This window comes from Coloeus monedula, assembly GCF_965178545.1.
Source record: "Coloeus monedula genome assembly, chromosome: 3".
Taxonomy (NCBI): domain Eukaryota; kingdom Metazoa; phylum Chordata; class Aves; order Passeriformes; family Corvidae; genus Coloeus; species Coloeus monedula.
In genome coordinates this window covers 91248482-91254481 of record NC_138783.1, presented here as the reverse complement: position 1 = coordinate 91254481, position 6000 = coordinate 91248482, and the positions used below count along the sequence as shown (strand labels likewise).

General features: G+C 41.5%; 1 protein-coding gene across 1 annotated transcript in view; it reads left to right on the top strand.

Annotated features, from left to right (window-relative positions):
* The first annotated feature begins 234 nt into the window (after window positions 1-234).
* FHL2 (four and a half LIM domains 2) overlaps window positions 235-6000 on the top strand; it is a 37731-nt gene continuing 31965 nt past the window's right edge. The window contains exon 1 of the mRNA XM_082278096.1: window positions 235-373. The gene's annotated coding sequence lies outside the window, so the exon portion shown is untranslated. The remainder of the gene's footprint in view (window positions 374-6000) is intronic.

Sequence of the window (6000 nt, the reverse complement as noted above, 5' to 3'; positions counted from 1 at the left end):
GCCAAAATACTGAGCCCTGAAGTACCACCATCTCCTTGGGGTCTCTTGCAGCACCTCCTGAAGGCACTCCCAAATGCAGCAAAGTGATGGGCTGGCACTACTCAAGAGCACAACAGCCCTTTCCATCAGGGCCCTCATGCAGCTCTAGCCATGATGCCTTAAAAGGCTGGTTAGCACAGAGATATTGCACTCCTTATCTCCTGCCCATGGCTGCTGCTTTGGAGATATCATATTTATAGCTCACCCGAAGCACGGATGCCCAACTGTCTAATTATGAAACATAGAGTTTGGGCAATCCAATAAAGAGGCAAGTCTGTCCTGTCCTCTGTCGTTCACAGACTCCTGAGCAGAGGCAGCACTGACCTGCAGCAAGGTAAGATAGTGCCTTGTTTTGATTTTCACTGTCTTTTGAGCCCTTTTTTCCTTTCCAGCTACCATTTGCCATCACTTCTCAGGGCTCTGCATAGACATCTTGAGGGGAGTGCTGCTTTCTCAGGGGAAGAGTGGACTTTAAGATGTTTGCTCCTTTCTTGCTACCAAGGCACACACAGAGAGTCTCTCTTTGTATTCCTGTTCTGCTGTTGGGAGCCAGGTGCTAACAGCTGCTCTTTAGTTTCTTCACTAATAATACACTGTCATGCCTTCATGTTCTCAAGGAACACAGCCATATCTAACTACAGACACTTCCCTGGTTTGAATAGCAAACTGAATTACCTCAGGCAGAAAGCTTTTAATGAGTTTTTGGAGGTTTTTTTCCCCTCTATCAGCATTTTCTTCTTTATGTTGAATGTTTGGAAAATGAATAGATAGTAGAAAAAAAAGAGGACAGACAGAAGGAACATTTTACTCTTTTCTCCTCTTTCCGACCATTTCCTAGTAGCCATGAAAGAAAAAAAGGAAAATTACAGGCGGTACTTGCTGATTTAATATTTTAAAGAATTACTTGTTATGGATTACAGCATCTGAGGGAAAAGGGAAAAGAAAGCGAAGCATTGAATCATAACTGGATGTCAAAGCAGGAATCCATCAAAACTAGCCTGTAAAATAGCATTAGCAATAACTGCCAAATGCCAATAATCAGGATATTGTAACATTAAATTGCTTTTAACCTCATCTCAAGAGAGCATTAATTTTCAAATGAAGACAATAAAAGAGCACCTCTTAGGGAAAATAAGATTATTTGTGCATGTGTGTACATTTGTTTAGATGTATTTACACATACATTTTTATTATAAATATTCTTATAACCAAAGGCTTTTAAATCCAAGGATCACAAAATATGACAAAGAGGTAAGAAATATTAATTTACTTTTAGCCTAAAAGCAGAAGCTATCACAGATTTCACTAGAGTTTGTGTACTATTCCATTATTCAAGAAATTAAATGAAAGAAAGTTTTTTTTCAAAATGCTGAATCCTTCACAGGCTTTGACAGGATCTCAGGTCCCTGGTACCCTGAGGAGCAGAACTCCTTAGACCTGACCCAAAGCCAGTGCTTGTAGGAGTGGACTGCCCACTTCAAAGTGTTTGGTATTGAGGTCAGATCCTACATTAGGATTTCAAAGGCAGAAGGGTAGATGATTACTTGGTCTAAAGCTGCTGGAGATGCACTGACTTTAGATGAGAGGTAGGTGTTTACTTCGGTGCAATTGGTGCAGCAGTTTGGTCTGGTCCCAGGGCTGTCTCTTGGGCTCTGCCATGACAATGTGCCTGGCAGTGCTCCTGTGGCAAATGCAGCCCTGGGGCTGTGCCCAAGCCATTACACACTCATGGCCTCTGAAATCAAGTGAATACATCCAAAACACGTCCTAGGGATAGGATTTGCTCTTAGATCATGCCCAGGGGGAGAGCCCTACATGGCATCTCATCAACAAGCCAGCATGGTTGACTGAATCTCAGTGCCTGGGAGCATCCTGGTGTCCTATGTGGTTTGAGTAAAGACATGGCCTCCAAGGTTGCCCCCATGTATCCAACCTCACCAGTGATGGGCACTCACTGCCACGGTTGATGTGCTCAGGTAATATGTCATGTCTGGCTTAGCTTTCCAGGGTTATGCTGGTGGGGGCTGTGACACTGTAGATGGCACTGAGACAACATGCTTAGGGACAAGTTTGCTCCACCTTTCATGTCAAGAACAGCACACAACTTAAGTGGAAGAATAAAGTAATATAAAATACCGAACTGTCTGCACATGCACCTGTCTTATATTGGTACTTACTGTCCCCACATGGATGCCTTGGAATGTCTCCAGACACTGCAGCCAGCACGTCCACATGTCTCCCTGTTCTCCAGCAGTCACCGTTTTGCACTACACCGTGGTCTGGTCAGATCTGCTCAGAGCTCCAATCTTCTGGCCCCCAGCACTGGTGAGATGAGTTTCCTAAGTTACTTGGAGCTCAAAGGCAGCGTATCCCACCAGAGAGTGCAGTGTTTTAGAGCGGGACCAGTGGACATGGCAGCTGCCTTCACTCGTCTGGATATTACAAGATCTTTCTATTAAGCTAAACTGATGTGCTTGCACAGTAAATTGTGCAATAAAGAAAACATGTACAAAACTCGTATTTTTTAATAGAGTAGTCCTGCCTCTTGCATACTAGAAATTTTCTCATGTCCTCAAATTCTTTGTCTATCTTCCAAGCCTCAGGCTAAAACAATAAAAATAAGAAAATCATCCTGTTTGGGCACTTAGTGTTAAAGTACTGCAGCCACTGGTGTATTGACAGTGTTCCCTTTTAAAAACAAGGAGCAGAAGCAGCATTCCAATCATGTACAGCAAAGCATTAGCTTTTTAAAAAAACTCTGTTGGCCAAAAGTCTTTAGCTGGAATAAAATGCAGGAACATACATACTAATGCTGTGATTTTTCACTGGATTTGAATTTAAAAGTGAAATTCAACAAAAAGACCCAAAGCCTGTTTCCAAAATGAGGCCATTCTAAAGGCAGTCTTTCCAACAATAATACTTTGTTCTTACCTAGCATTTAAAAATATAATTAATGTATGAATAACTTTACTTTTTCACTTCCAAACAGCAAGCCATCAGAACAAGGCAGACCTTTGACTGCAGCTGGCAAGAGGCTGTGAGGGGGCAGGCTCGCTCAAACACTTCCTTAATACAGAAAATGTAAAAGGCTATTTTACAAGGAAGAAAGCCAGAGAAGGAAGTGACTGTGAATACTGACTTGGGGGTGAAATTGTGGCCCCACAGATATCAATGGGAGTTCTCTCAGAAGCATCCATGGATTATTTTAACAAAACTCAGATCTCTTTCTTTTCCTCCTAATTTTAATAGTGCCAAACTCATGTAGATTTGTACCACAAAAGTGCATTTTCACATTTTTTCTTACCATTTTTCCTTTTCTGTAGCTGTGTGTTGTCTAACCAAACCACAGACACTCTGACACAGTTGTTTCTCAGTGAGATGAATTATTACTGACTACAATATTTTATCTTTGGCTTTATATCACAATGAGTACAGTTTCATGCTGATAAATCTCACACTGTTTCAACAATGTTCATGACCTAACACTGATCAGCTTTGAGAAGCATAGGTCATATTACACAGAGTCCTAGTTTTTCTGAAAGCAGCTGGAGCAATATTGCCTGGTTTTGCCCAGCTCCCTCTGACAAACATGGAAGGAGGACAACCATAGATATTTCAAAGGGATCCATCAGCTCCATAAAACTCAAAATGTTTCTGCTGCAGGTTGATTTAATGGCTACTGTTAAGACATGCTACCAAGAATTAGTGAAACTGAAAGAGCTAGAAGAAAAAAAAAATTCCTTCAATTTCACTTCGTATTTTCAGTAATATTTTTATAAAGCCACTTATACAGGTTCTCTTTTATAATATTCTTTTCTTTCCTGTGTCTGTGGTACTCCCATATCACAAAAAATTAGAGTAAAACTCTCCTTTAGAAAGGAAAAGAAGTACTTTGTCATAAAATGGGCACATATGTGGAGACAGAAGTTGTCTCAGACAATCCATAATCAAAGCTAATGGGCTTTCAGACCAGCATATTCCCTGTCAAGCTAAGCAGATTTTCACCAAAGCCTCCCTAGAAATTTGCATGTTTTCTGTAGGAGGGAAGCATTGACAGCATTGACTAGTGCTCCTTTTAGGTAGTCAGTGGCTAGGGAAGCAAAGCCCAACATGCCTAGAGATTACCATATGAAAACACAGAAATACCTGGAAGCCATAGATGCCGCCACACAGAAGCCCATTATTCTGTTATTTATCCCATATTTAAAAGGCTGGGTATCCTAATTTCCTATGCATGGTTTCCATTGCAACACATCTCACAGGCTCCACGTTGGGTGTAGAAGGCAGTGGGACACTCGGGGCTAAGAACACTAATTATGATTCAAAGAGAGAGATACAACATGGCACTTTTGGTACAGAACAATAAAACAGGAATTTCTCAGAACAAACTCTGTTTGTTGTAGTTTTCAACTCCACCATGTAAGCCCCACTCAGGAATTCGCTTGAGCACAGGTTAAACACATTGTGTGTTATGCGCTAACGTGGCCTGCATTTCACATTGTCGAGTATTTCTTCTCTCAACATCCTTTAAGGGGAGAAAAATAGCACTTTTTCCTAATTCAGAAAAGAGAAGTAAGGGCCTTCTAAGGGCCAGATCTGAGGCAGCCATGGTTCCTTTCTGCCTTTTCACCCTGTGTTCACCAATGCAAATGTAGGGTGGATTTGCAGATCGCTAAAGGAAAGAGCAAACAGCTCTGGGTCCAGGGCATGCTCACAGAGAAAGCCAGCAGAAGAAGCAGTGTGAACATGGCTGTGGAAGTGCTGTAGGCACTCAGGCAGAGCAGCTTCCTTCCTCAGAGGTCTTCCTCTGCCCTCTCCTGCAAGTGAAGTTCCCACTGTCTGCCAGTGCTGTGTTTGCTGCCAGACAAGCCAGTCCCTTCTCCACATTTTTTTCTGGATATCCAAGTGTTAGAAACTCTTCCTTGCAAATGAGGAGTTCCTGGAAATCCTTCAGGATATAAGGAAGAGTCAACATCATTGTGGACAGGCTCTTCAGGGACAGACAGATGGGCAGTGCTCAGTCACGTAAAGCATTTGCATTGTAGCAACCCAGCTGGGACTCACTGGACTTTTAGACATTAGGGATAAGTAAAAGGACTAGCACTGCTTCATAATGTGAGTTCTGACTCCTCTTTAATGATTCATAAAAATTACTTATCTTCCAGCAAGAGACACTTTATCTTCAAGACAAGCCATTGTTGCAAGTCCTTCCTTCATTTTACTCACAACGTTTGAATTTCATTTACATTAAGACAGCAACTCCACTAGACAGCCATGTGAATATAAACTTGGCAGAGGCAAACACAATCCATATGCCTATCAGGCTGACAATGGATGGTATATTTTTTCAGCTCTATGTGAAGTTTTAGATACCATATTCACATCAGCAACCAAATGATTACTTTAATCCTATTATTTAAAGGGCCTGAGCATTTATAGGGTTCAAAGTAAGCACAGGCCTAAGAGGATCAACAGCAAGGACTCTACTTCAAAGTGCACAATCTAAGCTCATATACTCAATCATAATATATGTCTGAGCCTACATCTCAGACTCTCTCATTTTATCTGTAGTATATACAAACAGTAGTTGGGAAGAAAAATAATTGTTGCCATACAGAAGGGTCTTTCTGCAAAATAGGATATCTCCAGTCATGGTCAGATTGGAGAGGGTGACTGTTTCTACTTACATCAAAATATTATGAGTCTGAAGTAATCTGGGAAGTGATTTGCAGCTGTATGCTTCTTTTGAATATTAGGCAAGTTAAAGGGTTTGGGGAATGATAGGGCCAACAGATAACCAGTCCTTGAGGAAGAAATGGCTGTAACAGAAAAGGCTAAATGATCTCCTTTTTTTGCTCCTGTGTTCATTGTGAGGAACTTGGAGAGCTTCCTGCAGCAGAATGCTTCCTTATGGGTGTCGTCAGAGGATCTAGTTCAAGCTGGTGTCTGTAGAAGAGGTGT